General features: G+C 33.2%; 2 non-coding genes and 5 pseudogenes across 2 annotated transcripts; 4 read left to right on the top strand and 3 right to left on the bottom strand.

The window, feature by feature from the left end:
- Nucleotides 1-1,901, bottom strand: part of LOC125371358 — a 2,421-nt pseudogene extending 520 nt beyond the window's left edge.
- On the bottom strand, nucleotides 1,660-6,085 carry LOC125371357 (annotated as a pseudogene).
- A 242-nt stretch (nucleotides 6,086-6,327) lies between these two features.
- On the top strand, nucleotides 6,328-6,398 carry TRNAC-GCA. Its single transcript has one exon. It is a non-coding gene; the product is annotated as a tRNA-Cys (tRNA).
- Nucleotides 6,399-13,062: 6,664 nt separating this feature from the next.
- Nucleotides 13,063-15,541, top strand: LOC125371344 (annotated as a pseudogene).
- Nucleotides 15,542-19,368: 3,827 nt separating this feature from the next.
- Nucleotides 19,369-19,442, top strand: TRNAM-CAU. The gene has a single exon. It is a non-coding gene; the product is annotated as a tRNA-Met (tRNA).
- Nucleotides 19,443-24,189: 4,747 nt separating this feature from the next.
- LOC125371336 lies at nucleotides 24,190-25,956 on the top strand (annotated as a pseudogene).
- A 490-nt stretch (nucleotides 25,957-26,446) lies between these two features.
- LOC125371343 lies at nucleotides 26,447-27,203 on the bottom strand (annotated as a pseudogene).
- Nucleotides 27,204-27,500: the final 297 nt, after the last annotated feature.

Raw genomic sequence — 27,500 nt, 5'->3', positions numbered from 1 at the left:
TACATGGATTATACCTATTTGCACAAATACCTCGGCGATTCCTGCTTGTTAATACATAGAGCCCAATAAGCATATCTTGAGTTGGTACGGAAATGGGATCTCCAATAGCTGGAGATAAGAGATTCATATGAGAAAACATAAGTAAACGAGCCTCCGCTTGAGCCTCCAACGATAAAGGTACATGAACAGCCATTTGATCCCCATCAAAGTCTGCATTGAATCCCTTACAAACTAATGGATGTAAACAAATAGCGCGGCCTTCCACTAAAATGGGTTGGAATGCCTGTATGCCTAATCTATGCAAAGTCGGCGCTCTATTCAGTAATACCGGATGCCCCTGCATAACTTCCTGAAGTATTTCCCATACAATTGGCTCTTTTTCCCGAATTTTACTCTTAGCAACTCCTATGTTCGAAGCAAGATGTTGTCTAATTAGACCACGAATTACAAATATCTGAAAAAGTTCTATTGCTATTTCGCGAGGCAATCCACATCGATGTAATGAAAGTGAGGGGCCTACGACAATGACAGAACGCCCCGAATAATCAACCCGTTTTCCAAGCATAGTCTCACGAAATCTTCCTTCTTTGCCTTCAATTACATCCGAAAACGACTTGTAAACCTTATTATGACCGTCTCTCATTGGTTGTCCATGATTCCATTATCAAGAAGTGTATCCACGGCTTCTTGTACTAATTTTCCCGACACATTACTAATTCTCCTGGCGTAGATCTACTTGTTGTTAATAGATCAATAAGAGTATTGTTCCGATAGATAACTCTTCTATAGAGTTCATTAATATATGAACTCATTAGTTTACCCCCATCTATCTGAATGATCGGTCTCAACTCGGGAGGAAGAACTGGTAATAGACATAAAACCATCCATTCTGGTTCTATATTTGTTCGAATAAAATGCTTAACTAATTCCACGCGTCGAACCAAAAAATCCTTTCTTCTTCCAACTTTTCGATCTTCCCATTCATTCCCCGTAGGCCCTTCTTCCCCTAATTCTTTCCATTCTACCGATGAATAATCTATAATAATTCGCAAATCTAGATCGGCTAATTGTTCTCGGATAGCACCAGCTCCTTCTTCACCTCGACGGTTATGCCACGATGCTGTTAAAGCCTATATGCGATGTATAGACTCCTGTAACCATGACATATTTGATTACTTGAGTATAAACATAGTTTCTTTCTATTTTTAAAATAAAAAGAAAGAAAGAAGTCGGTTTTCACGAGGTACAACTAGGAATTCCTATTTTTTCGTTACTGCATCGACCATAGACCAATTCCTCTTTTATTGGGGAGTATTGAATACACCCATAATTCTGAGCTTCATGTTACTCCTCTCAAGAGACATGTCAGATCCAGGGCATCCCAAAATAAATGGGATGACAGTTTTTCATTTCAAAACTGTAAAATCAGAATTTCGATCAAATCACACATCGCAATATACTAGGCCTTCTAATTCTTTAAGAGGTTTATCTAAAAGATTTGCGATATAACTAGGAAGACGTTTCAAATACCACACATGAGTTACTGGGCATGCCAGTTTGATGTAGCCCATTTGATATCTTCGTATCCGAGAATCAACAAATTCGACTCCGCATTGTTCACAAAATTTTTGGTCTTCTTTTTCATTTCTGATTACTCGATAATTTCCACAAGCACAAATTCCACTTTTTATAGGCCCAAAAATTCTTTCACAAAACAATCCACCTTTTTCAGGTTTATTGGTTTTGTAATGAAAAGTATAGGGTTTTGTCACTTCTCCAACAATCTCCCCATTAGGTAGGATTTTTTTGGCCCAAGCACTTATTTGTTGAGGCGAAACTGATCCAATTCGGAGTTGTTGATGTTTATACCGATCAATCATAGAAGAAAAATTCTGATTCATCCCGATTAAGCTTCCTTCCTATTCATCTGGAAGTTCTTCTTAGATACAAGGAAATGATTCAGTTCCAGAGCCAAAGATCGTAGTTCTCGAACGAGCAATCGAAAAGATTCTGGAGCGTCTTCAGGTTTAGGTATTGTTCCTCCGATGATTGTAGTACCAAGCACTTCTTGGCGAGCTCTAATATGATCAGATTTATAAGTAAGCATTTCTTGTAAAATATGAGAAACACCAAATCCTTCTAGAGCCCAAACCTCCATTTCTCCGACTCGTTGTCCCCCTTGCTTGGCCCTTCCTCTAAGGGGTTGTTGGGTAACAAGTGCATAATGTCCACTGGAACGTCCATGTATTTTATCATCAACTTGATGAATTAATTTCAAGATATAAAGCTTTCCTATTATAACAGGCTGCTCAAAGGGATCCCCCGTTCTTCCATCAAATATTCTACTTTTTCCCGGATATTCGGGTTCAAATACCCACGGATTTGCTGTTTGCTTACTGGCTTCATATAATTCAGAAAATACAAGTTTTCTCGAGGCCTCTTGTTCATATCTCTCATCAAAGGGTGCTATTCGATAATGTCTATCTAGCAGACCTCCCGCTAACCCGAGTGAGCATTCAAATATCTGTCCTACATTCATTCGTGAAGGTACTCCTAATGGGTTGAAGACCATATCAACAGGCCTTCCATCTTGCAAATAAGGCATATCTTGTCTAGGCAAAATTTTGGAAATGATGCCTTTATTTCCATGTCTTCCAGCGACTTTATCACCCACTTTGATTTCACGTTTCTGTAAAATATATATACGAATCGTTTCCGGATTATAACTGGAACCCCCCTTTTTCTGGACCCATCTCACATCAATAACTCGCCCCCTACCACCTATAGGTAGTTTTAGACAAGTTTCCTTTGAAGTAGATACCTGAATACCAAGTATGGCTCTTAATAATCTATCTTCGGGTGCATACGATGATTCTTTCGCCATTTGAGGCGTTAATTTACCTACTAAAATATCGCCCGTCTCTACCCAAGATCCTAGCATCATAATTCCATTTTTGTCTAAATTTCGGAGTAAATGGGCTTCTAGATGCGGTATTTTATTAGTGATCCTTTCAGGTCCTTGGCTTGTCACATGAGTCTGAATTTCATATTTCCGTATGTGAAAAGAAGTATAAATATCTTCATATACCAGACGTTCGCTAATGAGTACCGCATCCTCAAAATTGTAACCTTCCCACGGCATATAAGCCACTAATACATTTTTGCCCAAGGCGAGTTCGCCACCAATTGTAGCGGCACCATCCGCTAAAACTTGTCCCTTTTTAATGCATTTACCCCGCGGAACTCGGGGTTTTGATGCATACAAGTATTTTGTTGGAACGTTGATACATAACTAATGGAATGCGTAGAGTATCCCCATTGCCCGATAAAATGATCTTGTCAATATCAGTATAAATTATCTTTCCTTCGCGTTCGGCTATAGCGGGAACCCCTGAATCTAGAGCCACTTGGCGTTCCAATCCAGTCCCAACAATGCATTTTTCGGACTGAGAAAGTGGAACTGCTTGACGTTGCATATTAGAACTCATTAAAGCCCGATTCGCATCATTATGCTCGATAAAAGGAATGAGGGAAGCTCCGATAGAAAAATATTAGAAGGGAAAAATACTTCGAAGATGCACTTGTTCCCATGCAATAGTCAGGAATTCTTGACGATATCGAGCTGGGGCAACCTGTTCTTCCTGAACACCTCGATTTAGCGCCAAAGAATTTCCTGCCGCTACCATATGGTATTCCTCTCTATTTGGTGATAAATAAAACATTCGTACTTTTTTTGATTCCTCAGAGATTACATAAAATGGGCTTTCTAAAGACCCCCAATGACCAATCTTGGCATGAATTGCTAAAGATCCAATAAGTCCAACATTGATTCCTTCAGATGTGTCAATTGGGCAAATCCGCCCATAGTGACTAGGGTGGATATCTCGTATCCGAAAACTAGCAGTTCGCCCTGTCAATCCTCCAGGACCCAAATAACTCGATTTTCTCCCATGAACTATTTGTGTCAATGGATTAGTTCGATCCAAAACTTGAGATAATGGGTGTAACCCGAAAAAAGATTCATAAGTGGTTGTTAATGGAGTTGAAGTTACCAAAGTTTGAGGAGTCGGTATCAATTTATGCCTAATTGCTCCACATATAGTCCCTCTAACCACATTTTCTAAACGAATCAGAGCCAATCCGAATTGATCTTGTAAAAGATCCGCTACAGAACGAATACGTTTATTTTTTAAATGATTCATATCGTCAAGTGTACCCATTCCAAATTTCATTCCAATCAAATGATCCGCAGCTGCCAATATATCTCGCGGTAACAAAAATGTATTGTTATGAGGTATATCAAGATTCAGTCTCCGGTTCATATTTAATCGACCAATCCTTCCTAATTCACATCTTTGTTGAAAGAATTTCTTTTGTAATTCCTTACATAAGGATTCAGAAAATACCGGATCTCCGCCTACACAAGTAAATTGTTGATAAAACTCCAAAATGGCATTTTCCTTTGACCCAATTTTTTTTTTTTCCTTATCATTCAGGAAAGATAAGAAAATTTCAGGGTAGCGCACATTCTCTAAAATTTCTCTTAGATTCAAACCCATAGCGGATAATAGAACTAGAATAGATATTTTCTGTTTCCTACTTACACGAGCCCATATCCTTGCTTTTCTATCAATCTCTAATTCTACTCGCCCCCCCCAATCTGATATTATGGTGCCGGTATAGACCGAAATTCCGTTATGATCCAATTCTGACCGGTAATAGATACCGGGACTTTGCAATATTTGATTGATCACAATTCTGTATATTCCATTTATTATAAAAGTTCCCAGGGAATTCATTAGAGGAATGTTTCCAATAAAAATAGTTTGTTCTTGCATATCCCTACTAGTTTTCCAAATTAATCCCGCGGATATATATAATTCGGGAAGAATATGTAAGTGATTCATATACAGCATCTCCTTCTTTTATCAACGGTTCTACTAATTGATATGTTTCCACAAATAATTGAAATTCAATTTCTTGATCTGTATCTTCAATTTTTGGAAACTTATAAAGTTCTTCCTGTTAAGCCCCGATCAATGAACCTACAAAATCCTTCAAATTGTATCTGATTCAATCCAGGTATTGTAGACATTCCCTCATTTCCATCCCCGAGCATTTTGAATTTCCCGTTTATTAAAAAAATTCCATTATTGTATTGGATCGTTCTTCATTCAAATTATATGGATCGATCTAGCAATGATGGAATTTATATTCTGTTTACAGAATCACATAAAATTTTATCTATCTCCATAGATATGGAATGTATGAAATACGTATGAACGGAGGAATAAAGAGAAGTTTATACTCAAATTCGAATTTGCAACAGAGACAGCTGGAAAAGAATTGAGAAATTCCACTTACCTTAGACTTATGAAATTTTGTATAGAATAGCAAAACAAAAAGTGATTCAATTTCTACCATTATTATGATATTACATATTCCAATACGCTTGGATACCAATTTCCAATACGCTTGGATACCAATAAAATAACTGAATTCGGGATTAAATCTTTCGATGAGAGAAAAAACCAATAATCCGAAACAATATAAAGTTGATTTTTTGATTTTTTTTTTAGCACTTAGCTTTTTCGCGGATTTCATTGTTTAGTTCAAAAAAATTTGCATAGAAGAGAGATTTTTTTATATCTTTTTTTTAATCGAGTTCATATAATACGATTGAAGTGCATAACATAAAACAAACATAAGAAGGCTTATTAAACATATGCGGGCATAACTATAGCTATCTCATAATTATAGCTATCTATACTATATATACGTCTCTCCTTTTACTGCAGTTCTATTTTGGACAGCGCATGTCATGCTCTATCAAAATTTATATTCCATTTTCATTGAATAGAAATTTTCCTATAGGAATCATAGACGGATAAGATAGATATCCGCATAAAATTTTATGTTCTAGGGTTTACATATACTCATAATTGTTGTTATAATTGAAACTGAGAAGAATTTTTTTTTATTGAAAAGAATCAATACGGATTGGTTACGTATCAATTTTTATTTTCTTATATCATTAGGATTAGAGAAATACAATTTTCGATTGAAATCCAAGAATCGTTTATGAATTCACAATTAATAGTTAATGGTTCCAATTTGTCCTTAATTTTTGAGTTTGTGACTGAAAATTGACTTTTCATTTCAATAGATAATAGAAAAATTTAGATAGTGTGTGTTTTGAGATACTATACAAAATAAATGGAAAAGATAGATCCAATCCAAAAAAGAAAAAAAGAAACTCCTCCCTCTAAAAATAAAAAAAAAGCAAAAAAAAGGGTGGGAATATTTTCGTCTATTTTGTGTTGCCTTGGCGGCATGGCCGAGTGGTAAGGCGGGGGACTGCAAATCCTTTTTCCCCAGTTCAAATCCGGGTGTCGCCTGATCAACAAAAAACGCAAAATATCTTATTCCCTTTTTTTGCTGATATAACTTATCAAATTTGCTCCCAACAGAAGTACGCGGAGGAAAAGGCTTCTTGATACTGATACTTCCCAGGGTATTGCTGGCTATTTTGTTTGTACTAAAAATTGTACTAAACATTTTTCGATTCTACTATCAATCTTATAAGAATAAGATAAGAACTTCTTTGAATTAATTGGATTTTTGGATTTTTTTTCATCACTATATTGAACAGAATCTTTTTTTTTTGACTCTGTGCCAACAATTCTACTATTATTAGTGAACAATAATGGAAAAATTCATTCATATTCATAGAGATAGAGGACATAATTCACATGGATATAGTAAGTCTCGCTTGGGCTGCTTTAATGGTAGTCTTTACATTTTCCCTTTCGCTCGTAGTATGGGGAAGAAGTGGACTTTAGGGGTATTACTAATTGAGTTGAGAAATCAAACTCTATCGCTTGTTTTATAGATCGTTCTGCAAAGATTAAAGATTTTTGAATTTATTAATTAATAATTAAATTGAATTATTTAATTCAATTTCTAATTTCTTCCAAATTTAGAAATTGAATTAAAAATATCTTCATATCTTCATTTCCAAAGTATATTGGATTCGAGCGAAGTAATGTATTCTATGAATAATATATGAATAATAGCCTTTTAATCATAATCAAACAAATATTTCAATGATTCTCGTGTTCATATTTCGAAAGGAAAGGGAATACAAACGATAGGAAATTTATTCCAACCCAATTCTTCCTAAATTCTCTATTTCGGTAAACTGGTTCTTACCAGAATTATATATGAACAATGAGGAAGAACAGAACCCCCCCCTTTTTTTTGTCTTTTTTCTGTTCAAAGAGAAACGAAAGCAGTTCTTTTATTAGTTATTAAAAGTGATTAAATTAAGTGAATTTTTTATGGGAAATAAGATAGACATAGTGGTTCTCCAATGAGATACTACGCATACTAAGATATTTTCTTGCTTAGTGCTTAGTTTAGTATTTGTTTTATTATTTTAGAGAAATTGGATTTGTGCTATACCTTATTGATTTGACTCATTTCATATTATGATTCAAAGGTTCAAAATCGGCAGGGTTTACTAATCCTTTTCGTTGAAATCTGAAAAGGTTTTTTTATAAAGTTTTTTTATAGAATTCCTTTTGATTGATTTTATTGTTTCGGTACATGGTAGGATTCATATTTTAAATAATCAGAAATCTAGGAATTAGAATCCTAAAAGTAAGAGTAAGAGTTGCCTTTCGACATTAATTGGAATCAACACAAATCAAATAGATGAAGAAATAGAATTGGGACGTTATGGACATTCCATATAGATAATTGATATCTAGACATATGAATATGAGATGATATTATAGATATAGATTAATTTATATCTAGATTAAGCCTATATCTTTATATAGTACAACTGTATACACTAGAATAAAAAAAAACGGATAGTATGATAGAAAGAAATAGATTTCTTTCTATCATACTATCGGATCTCATAGAATACTGCTAATTCTAGTCTGCTCATTTCATTTAAGACTCAAAAAAGGAATCCTTTTCATTTTTTTTCTTCAATCATTGATAAGAACTAAGAAGTCAAAGAAGTCAAGTTTCATTCAAATTAATCACTTTGACTAACCGTTTTTACGTGAAATTATAAGTAAAAAAGCGGTAGGAACTAGAATGAACAGGCGAGTAGCAATAAACGCAAGAATATTTACTTCCATAATCTCATCGTTTCTTTTCTTTACTTCGTAATAACTCGGGATTTAATCCCATGAGATAATAAATAAAAAATCTTTCGCCTCTAAATTCAATGGGATGAATTCCATCTCGATGATATCGAGTCTGATCAATATCATGAATAACAATATCTGAGTTATCAAATCGATTCATCGTCGAGAATTGAATAGTATAACATAGAAAGATCGTTTATCCATACTGAATTCAAAAATGGCTGGATTCTTGATTCAATTGATAATTTTTTTTTCCATTACTTTTTTTTTATTTGATATTTATTTTATTAATATCCCCATTCTTTGGTAATGGAATGCATAGAATATATTAAAAATAAAAAAACTTCAGTGCGCAATTTGAATGAGATAGATTGTTTCAAATTCAAATTTGTAATTGAGATTACACAAAATCGGAGCCAAAAAAAAGAGACTTTTCAGATAAAGATTAAAAGGATTCTATCAAAGCAATTAAATTGATTTTGTATCGTACATACATACATACAAATAAATAAAAATTCCATTTGTGTATGCGTTACCGGAAAAGATATGGTACTTGATTCGATTTCATTATATGGGTCGGGAGTAATCAAAAAATCCAAACTCAGTATAGTGTCTTTTTGAATCTTGGATATAACGTTACCAATAATTGTACTAATCCACATATGTCCCTATCAATCAGTACTGGTTGAAAAAATGAAAATTCCCGTATTTGTATTTACTTAGATGAGAAATGTAAAACGAAAAGAAAATAAATGGTCCCCTTGGGAATGAAATTATGCTATTTATCCCCCTTTCGCAGAAAAGGGAAAGATGAATTAATGTATTTTTTATTAGATTATTGGATTTGGATCCGTCGGGACTGACGGGGCTCGAACCCAGCCTTCCGCCTTGACAGGGCGGTGCTCTAACCACTTGAACTACAATCCCCGGAAATGCAATACAAGAAAGTGTACAGCATATATATTCTTATGATTTCATTCATACCCCTTCTATTTACTATTTAAATTTTACTATTTCGGTTTTAGACTGGAATCACCGCGTTGTATATAACAGAAACGGGGGTAGTATATTGATATCCACATGGATATGCACTTTAGTGCTAAAAGGGATAGGGAGTACTAGTCGGGCTTTTCGTTATTTCAAAATCCGAATCTAGATCATTAGCAAGATCAGAATTTATGAGAAAAAAACTAAATAAAATAAAGCAAATCAAATAAAGAACAGGTAAAGATATATCCGAAATTATGACTTTTTTTTTTCCGTATCAGGCATTTCGAGAGAACAAAGGGGTTATATCATTCATGGCGGATCAGTGAATTATTGGGCCGAGCTGGATTTGAACCAGTCGTAGACATATTGCCAACGAATTTACAGTCCGTCCCCATTAACCGCTTCGGGCATCGACCCAGGAAGAATCAATTCCGGACTTATTAAGAATCCATGATCAACTTCCTTTCGTAATACCCTACCCCCAGGGGAAGTCGAATCCCCGTACGCCTCCTTGAAAGAGAGATGTCCTGAACCACTAGACGATGGGGGCGCATTTGCCCGACCACCAGCATACTATGCTCATAGTATGGACAGTTTTTGAAATTGTCAATATAACGAAATGGTATGACTAGATTCGAAGAATCTTTCCGCCTTCATGATTCGATAGAATTTTGTGATTCTTATATTCGCCATTATCCATTCTAAGAATAATCAATAATTCTAAGAATATTAAATAGAATTAATTTAATATTTAATAAATAAATATTAAATATAAATAAAATAAATAGAATTAAATTAATAAGAATTAATAAATTAATATAAAATAAATAGAAAATAAAATAGAAAACAATTAATAATTAATATATAAATATAATAAATATAAATAGAATGAATTTAGAAAGAATGAATTTAGAATTCATAATTCTATTAATATTAGTAATATAATAGAATTAATTATTAATATTATATATTAATATTATATATATATTTTTAAATTTAGTACAAATTGAATATTTAATAAAAAAATAAAATAGAAAAAAAAATAGAAATAATACGAAAGATTCTTTCAACGGGTCTGCCAGAAAACCAGAAAATAGGGTTAAACCTTACTTCTTTCGCTTTCGTTCATTAATTCACTCATTGTTAAGATAAATAGGCATATCTCTCTCTCACACTAAACTAGTAATTTAACAAATGAGAAATCTGGGAAGAGGGATAGGCATCAACAAGTTATCCAATTTGATTTTAAGAATTTGGTTGAGGGGACAAATAGAATCTTTTCATCAGTGATTCGATGAAATATCTTGGATCTATGTTGAATTGCTAAATACATGTATCAATCAAGCGAATTTCGGTGGTGAGGTTCGGCCTTGATAAATTCATTACATTGATATTTATATTTATCAAATTCAATATCAATAAACTCTTTTTTTACCTATATTCACTAGTTTAGTCTAAACTCACTAGGTAAATCAAACCTTTCGCTTATAAATGAACTACTATGAATCTACTTCCTATACTTAGTATGTATAATATACTTATTCTAATTTATATTAGTTTCTATTAGAATTTATGAATTTAGAATAGAATTCTAAATTAGAATAATAATATTCCATGTTTAGAATAATCTAATTTTTCTAATATCTAATAATAGTATTAAAAAATAATGTTATTATTTTATATTTTAGATTAAAATATTTATTTATTTTATTTATTTAATATTTATTTATTTAAATAATATAAATAATATTTATTTATTTAAATAAATATTTATTTATTATAATATTTATTATAATTTATTATATATATTATATATTTATTATTCTAATTATATATATTTATTATTATAATTTTATTTTTATTATTATAATTTATTATATATTATATATATATATTTATTATTATATTATATTAATATTAAAATATTAATATATTAATATAAATATATTCAAATATATTAAAATATTAAAATCAAATATTAATATTATTATATTAAAAATCAAATATTAATATTATTATATTAAAAATCAAATTATTATATTATTATATTAAAATATATTAAAATATTTAAATAATATTAAAATATTAAAATAGATTTATAGATTTACTTTATTTATTTACTTATTTTTTTTTCTATAGATCTATCTTATCCACATAGTAGCTCATTCAGGAATTGAATCAAACGGGCCCTTTTAACTCGGGTGGTAGAGTAACGCCATGGTAAGGCGTAAGTCATCGGTTCAAATCCGATAAGGGGCTTTGGCCTTTTTTTCTTTTTAATTTTAATAAAAAGAAATAAAAAGAAAAAACCTGCGATAATATTCCTATTTGATAATATTTCTATTTGAAGAGGGAATAGAAATATTGTTGATATTTGTCATAAAAAAAGTAAGAAACTCTAGAATTTAAATTAATTCTAAAATGGAAATTAGAAATTTTTGAAAATTAACATTATACATTATAATAAGTTATACCATATCAATACTCTATTAAAACTCTATTAAACGAATATTATAATGATTTTTTATAATGATTTTTAGTATATAAATTTTTACTATATAAAATATAAAATAGAGTAATAGTAATAGAGTATATTTTGATTATATTCTATTTCATATAGTTAGAAAATATTCATTTTAATTCTATATTAAAAATATATTCTATAATTATATAATTATAGAATATATTATAGAATATAGTTATAAAGTTGAACATTTGTTTATTATATTAAACAGAATAATGAGAAATTGGCTCTTAAATCGCAAAATTTTCTTATTTTCCATTATTCTATTCCAATCAAATCAATTCTAAAGATTATATTAGAAATCAATAAAAGAAAAAGTAAGTGGACCTAACTTATTGCATCATAACTATATCTACTATTCCGATAGTAAAATTCGATATAGATGAAATTGAAACAGTAGCTCTGCTTTTTCTTTCCTTTTCATATTTCGTTTTCTTTGGACTCCAAAAATCTGTCGATATTTCCGATTAAATCTTCTTGCTCCTAGTTATTCTATAGGAATAAATAACTATTTCCCTCCTCCATAGAAAAGTTTATTCAAGTCATAACATAAGACATAGAAGATACTTTTTAAATATCTTTCTTTGATTCCAGGACACAAAATCAATTTATATTGCTATTTATAGGTATATAAGATTTATATATAATAAGATTGATATATCTATCGGATCATGGCTTCCTGTACCAAATATTTTGGTATCGATACATACAATATTTTTATTCCGACAATGTAATGTAGAATAGGTGTGAGAAAAATACTTTCATTTTTAAATCCTTTCATTTAAAGTTTTCTATTTATTTAATATTGTATTGAATTTAATAATAGGAAAATTCATTCTCTTTCTTCTTTCCCGACAGATATAAAGTCAAGTAAATAAAAAACTATTCTAAGCGTCTTTCTTGCTTTGACCTACAAAATATTCTGGTTTTTTATTTATTTTATCTGATTTCTTTTTATTTTATCCGAAGGAAAAGAAATATAACAAAAATGGCAAAAAGAAAATATAAGAAAGTTGGCGAGAAAGAATAAAATATAAAATAATAAAATATAGGATACTGTAACAGTTTAATGCATATAGAAATTAGAAGAATACGTAAAAATATTGATTTTTAGAAATCTTACGAACAAGATCCAAGAATAAGATTAGTTTGATAGAATGAGAGAAATAAGTCTGAGGATCCACTAGTAAGGAGAGGGGGATCACTTGTTCCTTGAACAGTGCTTTTAAAAAATTCATTTATCTGATTGATTTGATGAGTCATAAAAAAATTCATGGTTCATATGGTTATTAAGACTATAAAAAAGAATAACCGAATTGAATTCATGAATTTACCTAAGTCAGTTATGGACCGATAAAGAATTTTTTCTTCAAACCCATTAGAAATTAGAAAGGGCGGTGTACAAGAAATCAAATCATACATAAATGATAGAAGCTTCAAAGGCCCTGAAAATGCTATGAGGTGTTCGGAAATGGTTGAAGTAGTTGAATAGGAGGATCACTATGACTATAGCCCTTGGTAAATTTACCAAAGACGAAAATGATTTATTTGATATTATGGATGACTGGTTACGGAGGGACCGTTTCGTTTTGTAGGTTGGTCCGGTCTATTGCTCTTTCCTTGTGCCTATTTCGGCCAGTAGGGGGTTGGTTCACAGTACAACCTTTGTAACCTCATGGTATACCCACGGATTGGCCAGTTCCTATTTGGAAGGTTGCAACTTCTTAACCGCCGCAGTTTCTACTCCTGCTAATAGTTTAGCACATTCTTTGTTATTACTATGGGGTCCTGAAGCACAAGGAGATTTTACTCGTTGGTGTCAATTAGGTGGTTTGTGGACTTTTGTTGCTCTCCACGGTGCTTTCGGGCTAATAGGTTTTATGTTATGTCAATTTGAACTTGCTCGATCTGTGCAATTGCGACCTTATAATGCAATCGCATTCTCCGGTCCAATTCGCTGTTTTTGTTTCTGTATTCCTGATTTATCCATTAGGTCAGTCTGGTTGGTTTTTGCGCCTAGTTTTGGTGTAGCAGTATATTTCGATTCATCCTCTTTTCCAAGGGTTTCATAATTGGACGCTGAACCCATTTCATATGATGGGAGTTCGGCGTATTGGTATTGCTCTGTATGCTATTCATGGTGCTACTGTAGAAAATACTTTATTTGAAGATGGTGATGGTGCAAATACATTCCGTGCTTTTAACCCAACTCAAGTCAAGAAACTTATTCAATGGTCACCGCTAACCGCTTTTGGTCTCAAATCTTTGGGGTTGCTTTTTCCAATAAACGTTGGTTACATTTCTTTATGTTATTTGTACCCGTAACCGGTTTATGGATGAGCGCTCTTGGAGTAGTCGGTCCGGCTCTGAATCTACGTGCCTATGACTTCGTTTCTCAGGAAATTCGTGCAGTGGAAGATCCTGAATTTGAGACTTTCTACACTAAAAATATTCTCTTAAACGAAGGTATTCGGGCTTGGATGGCGGCTCAAGATCGGCCTCATGAAAACCTTATATTCCCTGAGGAGGTTCTACCACGTGGAAACGCTCTTTAATGGAACTTTATCTTTAGCCGGTCGTGACCAAGAAACCACCGGTTTCGCTTGGTGGGCTGGGAATGCCCGACTTATCAATTTATCCGGTAAACTACTGGGAGCCCATGTAGCCCATGCTGGATTAATCGTATTCGGGCCGGAGCAATGAACCTATTCAAGTGGCTCATTTCGTACCGGAGAAGCCAATGTATGAACAAGGATTAATTTTACTTCCCACCTAGCTACTCTAGGTTTGGGGGTAGGCCCCAGTGGGAAGTTATAGACACCTTTCCATACTTTGTATCCGGCGTACTTCACTTAATTTCCTCCGCAGTATTGGGCTTTGGCGGTATTTATCATGCACTTCTGGGTCCTGAGACTCTTGAAGAATCTTTTCCATTTTTTGGTTATGTATGGAAAGATAGAAATAAAATGACAACAATTTTAGGTATTCACTTAATCTTGCTAGGTATAGGTGCTTTTCTTCTAGTATTCAAGGCTCTTTATTTTGGGGGCGTATATGATACCTGGGCTCCGAGGGGGAGATGTAAGAAAAATTACTAACTTAACCCTTAGCCCAAGTGTTATTTTCGGTTATTTACTAAAATCCCCTTTTGGAGGAGAAGGATGGATTGTTAGTGTGGACGATTTGGAAGATATAATTGGAGGGCATGTATGGTTAGGTTCCATTTGTATACTGGGTGGAATCCGGCATATCTTAACCAAACCCTTTGCATGGGCTCGCCGTGCACTTGTATGGTCCTGGAGAGGCTTACTTGTCTTATAGTTTAGGTGCTTTATCCGTTTTTGGTTTCATTGCTTGTTGCTTTGTCCGGTTCAATAATACCGCTTACCCTAGTGAGTTTTACGGGCCTACCGGACCGGAAGCTTCTCAAGCTCAAGCTTTTACTTTTTAGTTCGAGATCAACGTCTTGGGGCTAACGTGGGATCCGCTCGAAGGACCTACCGGGTTAGGTAAATATTTAATGCGTTCGCCTACCGGAGAAGTTACTTTTGGAGGCGAAACTATGCGTTTTGGGATCTGCGTGCTCCTTGGTTAGAACCTCTAAGAGGTCCAAATGGTTTGGACTTGAGTAGGTTGAAAAAGACATACAACCTTGGCAAGAACGCCGTTCGCAGAATATATGACCCACGCGCCTTTAGGTTCGTTAAATTCTGTAGGTGGCGTAGCTACCGAAATCAATGCAGTCAATTATGTCTCTCCTAGAAGTTGGTTAGCTACCTCTCATTTTGTTCTAGGGTTCTTCCTATTCGTAGGTCATTTATGGCACGCGGAAGGGCTCTGCAGTACCGCAGCAGGGATTTGAAAAGGGAATTGATCGTGATTTTAAACCGTTCTTTCCATGACTCCTCTTAACTAACTGAGACAAGAGATCCAATAGTTAAATCGATCTTAAAAAGTATTCCTTTTTCCTTTCTTTTCAATTCATTTAGATCTAATATATTTTTTTCTGGCTCGGCTATCCCATCTAGCCGAGCCATTTACATTTATGATACTGGGCCGGTCAAAACCAATAAAGACATAAATCTATTCATCGAGAAAAGGAGAGAGAGGGATTCAAACCCTCGATAGTTTGCAAAGAACTATACCGGTTTTCAAGACCGGAGCTATCAACCACTCGGCCATCTCTCCGAAAGATAATTTCTATTTTACTATTTTATTTTTATTCTGCCGAATAGAATAGAACACGGCCATCGGAGTTGATACCATCACTGTACTATAGAAAGATATTTGGAGAAAGATATTTGGTGTAAGTCGATAAGTCTATTTATCTATCTGTAATATAGAGATAGATGCAGGATCTAGGAGAAAGACATTTTTTAGTATCTCTCTCCAAAAAAGCATGTTTTTTTTTACCGCCGCATAAAGAAAATATTTTGTTGCGAATGAACAAGATATTGAGGAATTGTCCATACGTAAAATCATAATTCTTGATACGGGCCTTTTCCACATAAAAAGGGAATCTTTTGTTACAATAGAACCAGAAGTGATGTAGATTATTCAAGAATCGAAGTCGATTTGCTTTATAAAAAGAAGATATCAATGAACTTCTATAAAATGGTTTCACGGGATTCAAATTGTCTTGATCCCGGGATATCATTGAGAAAAAGGAACTCGTGTTATCAAAAGATTTCCGCGATTATTTCTAGTATGGAATGAGTCAATCATCCACTTTGGTATCTTATTGAACAAAATGGTGATATTGTTCCTCCATTAATCAATGGGAAGTATCATGATCATCCAATAAGAAGGGTTTCCATTTTTCAAATGAACGATTTGAAGACCTATTGATTCTAACGGTGATTGCGAGTGGATCATTCGGACCTTTCAATTCATAGATATGGATTTCGGACCTATGAATGGGAATATTCCGAAACTCACAAAGAAAAAAGGAAGTGAGTTAGACAAAAGAGAAGAAACTTGGACAAAAAAGAAGTAACTTGGGCAAAAGAAACGAAGTGACTTAGACAAATCTTTTTGTCGATAACCTCGAGACCAATCAATCGAATATTGATTAATACGTAATCGATCGAACACTACTTGAAAAGAAAACGGTTCTTCCGCTCGGAAATGAAATGTTCCAAATGTTCCTGGAAATTCTTGCTCCCATTAGACCATTTGTATCTATATGCATTAGGATCCCAATTCATGGATCTCTCGGTTCGAGAAAGAAAAATAAGAGGATCGAACCATTTCTTCCCGACTGTTTCAAATTCGATAAATGTTGGTTGATCGTATATTTCATTATAGTTCTATGATTCGGAGTATCATTTCCTATTGGATCCCTTTGAATTCCATATTCAAGTTGCGATCGGATCTATTCATTAAAAAGAATTGAGTCAATACATTTCTTATGTACCCATAGGTACTATATTGGATTTGAATCGGATTTAGGATCAATCCATATTGATTGACTGCCTCCATTATGTTGTTGCTAGCAAATACCACTATTTTTGTTTTGGATCTTCAAAATCATTCCCGGCAGGAGATCCGGACCCATTTTTTCCCGATCCTTCGATAAAAAGATTCATTCTCTTCATAAAAAATAGGAGGTAGAACCAATATAGATTTCTTTTCGATTCATCCCTAGAGTTGAATACCTCATTTAAGAATTGTTTTGATCCAATCCGTAGGAATCAATAAAAAGGTAAATCCCTTATGATACACCGGATCCGGCCGGTTATTGATAGAGTGAATAGATCCGCCATTTCTTGAAATCTCTCTTCCGATTCAAAATCGCGGTGTAACGTGTATCCCCCCCGTTCCGATCATGGAATAGATGAAATAAATCAAAAATGGATTTTTGTTCAAGAAAGAAATCTTATTGGAACTGCCCATATCCAGTTTCATCCTTCGAACCATATCACATCCCGGATCCGGTGAAATAGGATGAATTGAGACGGTATTTTGTAAATACGTGATTATCTTGAATATATTAACTATTTCTTTATTTTCCGATCGCTCGGAAGGGACAAAAGAAACATCTTGTTCTTTCTTCAACAATTTCCGATCTCTAGTGAACCTCTCAAGAGGATTCAACCAGATGAAGTTCGACGATCATCGGAGAAAAAGAACGAATGGATCTTGTAGGATTTCCAAGAAATTCTTCGATTTCTTCCCGGGCGATGATTATTCATCTCCTTCTCACCTTCCGTGAATAGCACGGGACATTGAGGAATATCCGGAAGGCATTTAGGGAATCATTCGATTCTATCTCCCCGTTCGTTTGAAGAAAGGAAGGATCCCAAAGAATCGATCTTTCTTTTAGTTGTTGAATCTTTCTTTGATTGATCAATGTGTGATATTCCGAATCCTCATTACTAATGGAATCGAAATGATCTCTGGATTGATCAGAAGATCCCTTCAATTGGCTAGAATTCCTTCCTTGAACGAAACTAGATCTTGTGGAATCATATTGAATATTTGACGACATATTCCGTGCCTTACTAAAAAACCGATCCTTGTTTACCAACCACACATTGTCTAACCAAATCCAATTCTCTCTCGATATGTTCCTAAAAAAATCCGATTCGTGCGAATTATTCCCCCAACTAACGAAGAGATCTTGGCGGAATTGCCACATATGAAATTGAGCACAATTTTGCAAAGAAATAGCCCACTTCTTTCTCGAGAAGAGATGGGAAACATGCTCAATATCATTTGATTGAATAGTTGACCGAGCTCCTTGTTGTTTGAAGAAACCCTCCACTTCAATTGATATTTTTTCACGAAAAGCAAACATGAGATAACAAATCCAGTCTTTCACTAAGATTTCGAATACCGTCCCGAATTCAAGTTGATTATGTTTCGCCCCCTTCCTCGGAGAAAGACGATCAAACAATTCCCAATCATGGTCCTTGCGGATCGGATCATCCATATAATATACAAAAGAAACTCCGGATATTTGATATCTTTTTCTTTGAATGAGATCTCAATTCCAAATGACGGTTTCCTTAGATATCTTACAACTAGAATCCCTCTTTTTCCGATCCAGTTTCCTCCACCACCGCTGAACCCCAGTTAGATTCGGACATGATACACTTTTTAGTTATTGGGAGAACCCAAGTACTCTCTTTCGGATCCGGGGAAAGAGCTCTCAGAGATCTTTTTTCCTTTTGGAAGATACAGGAGCGAAACAATCAACCTATTGATATTGGAAGACCAAAAGGATTCTTCCAATGTATCATTTCTAGGTCCAATGGAATTCATAGGTATAGGAAGAAGCCCTCTCAAATAGAGATTTTTTCTTTCGACCATCTTTCGATTGTTAATACGATATATAAGACCACTACTACAAATAGTACTACACCCTTGATCGTGAAATATCGATTGCTTGTTGAACCCTGTGAATTGCATGAAAGTAAGATACTCCAAATTCGGGAGTCCAAGAGTTTTATAAAACGTTCTTGATGGAAAAAAATGTGAATGAAAGATCCCACGGAATTGAATTGGGTCCATGAATCTAAGAAATAGTGAGAATTCTTGATCTCTCTCAATATCTCTCTCAATTCGAAAATCCAGGATTTGAATTGATGTCCTTTCATTGATTCCTCCTAAATTGCATTGATTTATCCTAAAGATTTCATTTCAATTGGAATTTGGTTATTCACCATGTACGAGGATCCCCGCTAAGCATCCATGGCTGAATGGTTAAAGCGCCCAACTCATAATTGGCGAATTCGTAGGTTCAATTCCTACTGGATGCACGCCAATGGGACCCTCCAATAAGTCTACTGGAATTGGCCATTTGTGGGTTCAATGCGAAAATTGTTATGGATTAAATTATAAGAAATTTTTTAAGTCAAGAATGAATATTTGTGAACAATGTGGATATCATTTGAAAATGAGTAGTTCAGATAGAATTGAACTTTCGATTGACCTAGGCACTTGGGATCCTATGGATGAAGATATGGTATCTCTGGATCCCATTGAATTTCATTCAGAAGAGGAACCTTATAAAGATCGTATTGATTCTTATCAAAGAAAGACAGGATTAACCGAGGCCGTTCAAACAGGCACAGGTCAACTAAACGGCATTCCCGTAGCAATTGGGGTTATGGATTTTCAGTTTATGGGGGGTAGTATGGGATCCGTAGTAGGCGAGAAAATCACTCGTTTGATCGAGTATGCTACCAATAAATTTTTACCTCTTATTTTAGTGTGTGCTTGAGGAGCGCGCATGCAAGAAGGAAGTTTGAGCTTGATGCAAATGGCTAAAATATCTTCTGCTTTATATGATTATCAATCGAATAAAAAGTTATTTTATGTATCAATCCTTACATCTCCTACAATAGGCGGGGTGACGGCTAATTTTGGTATGTTGGGGGATATCATTATTGCTGAACCTAACGCCTATATTGCATTTGTAGGTAAAAGAGTAATTGAACAAACATTGAATAAGACAGTGCACGAAGGTTCACAATCGACCGAATTTTTATTCCATAAGGGCTTATTCGATTCAATCGTACCACGTAATCCGTTAAAAGGCGTTCTGAATGAGTTACTTGACTCCACGATTTCTTTCCTTTGAATCATAAATCAAGTAGAGTCCGAAGTTAAATTAATTATTATGAAGTTAAATTAATTATTAATTAAATTTTAAATTAAATTACTTAATTAAAATTAAAAATAAAAATGAGTTAATTAAATTAAAATTAGTTAATTCATTTTTATTTCAAGCAGTGTATTTTTTTAGCAGAATCAAAGGAAAAATCAATTTTTTTGATTTTTTTGTGACATAACATAAGAGTAAATTGTAGAAAGAATCATGTAGATAATTTTTTTTTACCGATATTTCTGATTACTAATTAAGAAACCTCTATCAACAAGATCAACAAGAAAAGAGTGAATTCTTTTTTCGTGAAAAAATGGGCAAGGTATAATAAATAAAACGAATTTCATGTTCTTTTCTTACCTATGCATAGAAAATATAGAATCTTACATATTTATATGTCTCCTGGGAATCCCTTTTTCTTTACTAAAAAAAATAGACGGATTCTAAATTATAACGAATTTTGGGGGAATTTATAATTGGAAAAACTCTTTATTCTTTTTTATTTTATATTAAATATATTAAAATATTTTCTATTTTCTATTAAAGTAAAGTTAAAAAAATGAAAAAAGAAAAATGAAAGTTATAAGACAAGAAAAAAAAAGATAATAAAAGAAGAATAACAAATAAATGGATTATCATATTTCATGTAGAAATATGAATAAGTCATTTAGTTAGTTCTACGCTCTTTGCACTTTATTATATTATATATACTCACTTAGATATACTTAGTATAATTATATACGAATTTTAATGATTATAAGAAATCTTTCTAATAACTAAATAACTAATAAATAACTAATAATAGAATAATTAATATAAATATAATTATAATTAATTTAAATTATTAATTTAAATTATTAAATTAATAGAATAAAATAATAATTAATAATAAAAAAAATAATTATAATAATAAAAATAATAATAAAAAAATAATGAAAATATATAAATATATTAAATATATATTAAAATATTCAAAATAATATAATATAAAAATAATATAATTATAATATATAATAAAAAAATGAAATAACAGTACAAATATTAAATCGAGGTGCCCATTCTATGACAATTCTCAATGACTTACCCTCCATTTTTGTGCCTTTAGTAGGCTTAGTATTTCCCAGAATTGCGATGGCTTCCTTATCTCTTCATGTTCAAAAAACAAGATTTTTTAGATCCAATTAGGTCTAACGGGGGTAGATTTCATTTCTTTTTTTTCAAGACTTAGACTTGGATTATAATATAATACGATATAATACGATATCTCTTTAGTTTAGTATAATATGATATAACATACGAGCGGCCTCCCTTCAAACGTGAAATGAAAATGAAAGGGTTCTTATGCAGACGTAAATATGATATATGATATATAAGTAAATGGACTATTTGAAAATAAATCGAAACTGTGGGCGGATGCACTGAAAGAAATGCAAAGCAAAGCCGATATTTTTATATATGTGCGGATAGGGGATCCTATGGGGGGCTGAGCTCTCTTTTTTTAATCTAACGAATTCGATGAATTCCTCCTAAAGATTCACACCGGAATAATCCGAGTTGATGAAAGTTACTTCGGAAACAAAAAAAAGAAAGTCAAATTCATTTGGGCTAGTCTCCGCTTCAAATAAAAAACAACTGGATCTAGTATGAGTTGGCGATCGGAACATATATGGATAGAACTTATAGCGGGGTCTCGCAAAACAAGTAATTTATACGGGCCTTTATACTTTTTTTAGGTTCATTGGGATTTTTATTGGTTGGAATTTCCAGTTATCTTGGCGAAATTGGATATCTTTATTTCCGTCTCAAGAATAATTTTTTTTCCACGAGGATCGTGATGTCTTTCTATGGGATCGCCGGTCTATTTATTAGTTCTTATTTGTGGTGCACAATTTTGTGGAATGTAGGTAGTGGTTATGATCGATTCGATAGAAAAGAAGGAATAGTGTGTATTTTTCATTTGGGATTCCTGGAAAAATCGTCGCATCTTCCTCCGATTCCTTATGAAGGATATTTAGTCTATTAGAATAGAAGTGAAAGAGGGTATTTTTGCTCGGTGTGTCCTTTATATGGAAACCGGAGGCCGAGGGTCCATTCCTTTGACTCGTCTTGATGAGAATTTGACTCCACGAGAGATTGAGCAAAAGGTAGCGGAATTGGCCTATTTTTGCGTGTACCAATTGAAGTATTTTGAAATGAGCTGAAGAATGAACATTTTCTTAACAGGAACGAAAAAATCCAAGAGTCTTCGTTTTTTTATAGTTATAGCATAACTTAACTGAAATTTCACAATACAATATTGATGAACCAAAGAAGACATATATTATATATATATATACGGATATATACGGAACAATTCTAAAATAAAATCAAACCTTTTTATGCGTATCTAAATTCAATTTCAATATTCAATAAATTTAGTAACAAAACAAGTAATAAATCGAAATAATAGACCCATCTCATAGATCAAAACAAATCATTTCGGAATAAAATATAGAATAAAGAAATTCTCTTTTAATTTTGAATTTTCAATATTTGAATCAATATTTGAAATTGATACATTAGATATGGATAGATCGTATCTTGTAAATTATCTTTCCTTTCTCGACGTTTCTTGTTATCTTTCTTTTTGTCCTCCCTAATGAACAAAGGGTCGGACCACCTAGAATGATAACTTTTCCCATCTTATTTTGCTTTTGCCACTCATTTTTATTATCACATCACAATATTCTTCAAAAATCTTTCTAAATTATTCCTGTGGAATATGGGTAAGTTGGCCATTTTTTTTTCTCGAAATATTTGTTTTGTTGATAGAACGGAATTCTTTCATCTAGAAATCCGAATTTGAGCAATTAAGATACTTAGAAACAATATTTTTTTTGTATTCTTTCAAAATTCAAGGACTAACCACGACTCACAAATAAAAAATAGGGAATAGATTCATAAGTTCAAAGCCTCATAATAGAACTTATGCTTGATAAAAATATTAGATCATATGGAGGTGGGTTCATTAAAAATTCACAGACGAAAAAATGAAAAAAAAAACATTTATTCCCTTTCTATATCTTACAGTCTATAGTTTTTTTGCCTGGTGGATCTCTTTTTATTTAATAAAAGTTTGGAATCTTGGGTTATTAATTGGTGTAATACTAGTAAATCCGAAACTTTTGTAAATGATATTCAAGAAAAAAGTATTCTAGAAAAGTTCATAGAATTAGAGGAACTCGTTCGCTTGGACGAAATGATAAAGGAATATCCGGAAACACATCTACAAAAGTTTCGTATCGGAATTCACAAAGAAACAATCCAATTGATCAAGATGCACAATGAGGATTATATCCATACGATTTTGCACTTCTCGACAAATATAATCTGTTTCGTTATTCTAAGTGGTTATTCTATTTTAAGTAATGAAGAACTTATTATTCTTAATTCTTGGGTTCAAGAATTCCTATATAATTTAAGCGACACAATAAAAGCTTTTTTCATTCTTTTATTAACCGATTTATGTATAGGATTCCATTCACCCCATGGTTAGGAACTAATGATTGGCTCGGTCTACAAAGATTTTGGGTTTGCTCATAATGATCAAATTATATCCGGCCTTGTTTCCACTTTTCCAGTCATCCCTCGATACAATTTTTAAATATTTGATTTTCCGTTATTTAAATCAGCGTATCTCCGTCACTTGTAGTGATTTATCATTCAATGAATGACTGAAAAATGATCCATGAATCCAATTAGAATGTTTGTTATTTTGTACAAAATACAAAAGCAAAACATTCAAAATCTTACTATCAAACAAAATCTTACTCTATTTAATATATATATATTTCTTTTTCTATACATCCAAGGGATTCTCTTCCTATATTTTCTATTTTAGTAAAAAATTTCGGTAAATAGCGGTATCGTGGATAGGGAACTATACTAGCGACCTACCTAATTTTATTGTAGAAATTTTCAGGATCAATGATTGGACCATGCAAACTAGAAAGACCTTTTCTTGGATAAAGCAAGAGATTACTCGTTCCATTTCCGTATCGCTCATGATATATATAATAACTTGTGCATCCATTTCAAATGCATATCCCATTTTTGCACAGTAGGGTTATGAAAATCCGCCAAGCAATCGGCCGTATTGTATGTGCCAATTGTCATTTAGCTAATAAACCCGTGGATATTGAAGTTCCACAAGCGGTACTTCCGACATCAGTATTTGAAGCAATGTTCGAATTCCTTATGATATGCAACTGAAACAAGTTCTTACTAATGGTAAAAAGGGGGCTTTGAATGTGGGGGCTGTTCTTATTTTACCTGAGGGTTTTGAATTAGCCCCTCCTAATCGTATTTCGCCAGAGATGAAAGAAAAGATGGGAAATCTGTCTTTTCAGAGTTATCGCCCCACAAAAAAAAATATTCTTGTGATAGGTCCTGTTCCTGGTCAGAAATATAGTGAAATTACCTTTCCTATCCTTTCTCCGGACCCCGCCACTAAGAAAGATGTTCACTTTTTCAAATATCCCATATATGTAGGCGGAGCAAGAGTAACAATACGGTTTATAATGCTACAGCAGCAGGTATAGTAAGCAAAATCATACGAAAAGAAAAGGGGGGGTACGAAATAACCATAACGGATGCGTCAGAGGGACGTCAAGTGATTGATATTATACCTCCAGGACCAGAACTTCTTATTTCAGAAGGCGAATCCATCAAACTTGATCAACCATTAACGAGTAATCCTAATGTGGGTGGATTTGGTCAGGGGGATTCAGAAATAGTACTTCAAGACCCATTACGTGCCCAAGGCCTTTTGTTCTTCTTGGCGTCGGTTATTTTGGCACAAATCTTTTTGGTTCTTAAAAAGAAACAGTTTGAGAAGGTTCAATTGTCCGAAATGAATTTCTAGATCTGTAAATTTATCAACATCAAGTTCTTAAAACGAATAACAGTTGGTAATTATATATGATCAAAAAAAATGAAAAGCTCTTTGCTTTTTAAAAATTAAAAATTTTTTTATACCAGATTTTTTGAATTATTTGTACCGCATTTCTAGTCATAATATGTATATTGGTAAGAAGACTATTTGACTTTATCCCCTTTTTTGTGTTTTTTTAATCTAATTTTTTTGAATCTAAATAAAACGGGAGCGGTGTGATTATCTTATTATTGTCCGATTTAACTGTCATAGAGTGCATCAATAGCTTTTTTCTATTCTAATAGAATCCCATTTGACTAGATACTAAGCATAAGATAAGTAAGCGGAAAAGCAAAGGCTAAATGAGGGAGAACAAAGGATTCTAGGAAGTATTTTTTTTTTTTATTCGTCTTCCTAGTCTTCGACACAAGAAAAGGAATTTGCCACATCCCTTTCTTGTGTCAAAATAATAACGATTCTTGATCCCATTCCTCAAAGATTACTATTCTTAGCTTCTGTTTTTTCTAGGTTTATCATAACTTCCTTTTCAATTTTATACGTATAAAATTGATTTTTTACGTATAAAATACGAATAAAGTATTATGATTATTATGGACCCCCTCGGCCTCGAATCAGACAGAGAAAGGAGGGGGTCCATTGAGTTCTTACGCTTTCATGTCTACAACTCAGTTCACCCGATTACTTACTACTTACAGGGATGAACCCAATCCGGAATATGAACCATAAAAGAAAATGCCTATTAAACCGATCACAAGAATACCAGTTACCTATTATCCAAAGGGGAATTCTTCCGAGTAGTATCGGCCATTTATCCCACTTCCCTCCACATTTAATCAAGTGGTCGTGCTAGAGACATAAACAGTCATAGATAATTATTAGATGATATCCTTCCGGGTGGGATAAGAGAATTCCTATTCTTATTTATTATTCTACTATTTTATTTTCTTCTTCTTCTATTAATTGAAGAAATAATTAGAAAATAAAAGCAAGTAGAAAAATGAGTAATAACCCCCGATGAGAGACCGGTACGATTCAATTCAACATTTTGTTCGTTCGGGTTTGATTGTGTCATAGTTTTATAATTAATTGGGATTAGATTTATCGTTGGATGAACTGCATTGCTGATATTGACCCAAAAAAAAAAAACGGTAGGTACTAGTCAGTGAGCAGTCAACCATCGACTGTAAAAATTGGATAGGTTCGATCTATGGTCATTGGGCCTCCTAAAAAGATTTACTAAATTCATCGAGTTGTTCCAAAGGATCAAAACGGCCAGTTATTAATGGAATTCCCTGTCGGCTCTCTGTAAAATATTCATTTGGACGAGGGCTCCCAAATACATCATAACCTAATCCTTTTTTGCTAAGGCCCGCATAAAAATATGCTATTGACGTAAGTAAAGCTAAAGCAACGGTAGTATTTATATCATTCGTAGGTGCGGCTAACTCCCCATGAGGTAATTCTATGATCTTCCAAGGTAAAAGCGCCTTCCAATTAGAAACAAAAATAAATAGAAACATAGTTCCAATAAAGGGGACCCATGGACCGTATTCCTCTCCAATCCGAGTTTTGCTCACATCTCGAATGAATTCAAGAACATATTCGAAGAAATTCGACCGCCAGTCGAATGGTTTGTGGGTTCCGACAGTACAATGGCGAACCTAATAAGATAGCAATTACAACCCAAGAAGTAATAAGTACTTGGGCATGGACTTGGAAACCTCCTATTTTCCAATAGAAATGGCCTACTTCCACACCGGATATATCATATAACCCTTTTAGTGTGTTGATGGAACATGATAGAACATGAACATTCATATTGCCCTCCCGAAAAAAGAAAACTTTAAAAGGAATTATTTTGATTCAACCATCTTTTTTTTTTCGACTTGCCCGCTAAAATTGTATATTTTCAATTTAAATTCTATATTTTAGATACCGACAAATCACATAATATACCCGGTTATTTTTATCTCTTTTGTACGATTCGGAAATAGTGTAGATTCCATAAATATATGCTATGGAATTCACAAAATAATTAATTTATCTTATTATTACTCTATCTTATTATTAATCGGGGATTTCAGTATATAGCTAGAACGACCCTCACAAATTGCAAATACTAATTTATTAAGAATTAGTCGGATTGAAGCTATAGCGTCATCATTCATTTGGAATCGAAATATCCGCGAGATCCGGGTCACAGTTTGTATCAATTAAACAAATCGTTGGGATTCCCAAAGTGATACATTCCGAAGAGCCGTATAGTCTTCTTGGCCG

This window comes from Ricinus communis, chromosome 10 (genome assembly GCF_019578655.1).
Source record: "Ricinus communis isolate WT05 ecotype wild-type chromosome 10, ASM1957865v1, whole genome shotgun sequence".
In the NCBI taxonomy this organism is placed as follows: domain Eukaryota; kingdom Viridiplantae; phylum Streptophyta; class Magnoliopsida; order Malpighiales; family Euphorbiaceae; genus Ricinus; species Ricinus communis.
Note: the sequence above shows the minus strand (reverse complement) of the source record. Positions and strands in the feature narration are given on the sequence as shown.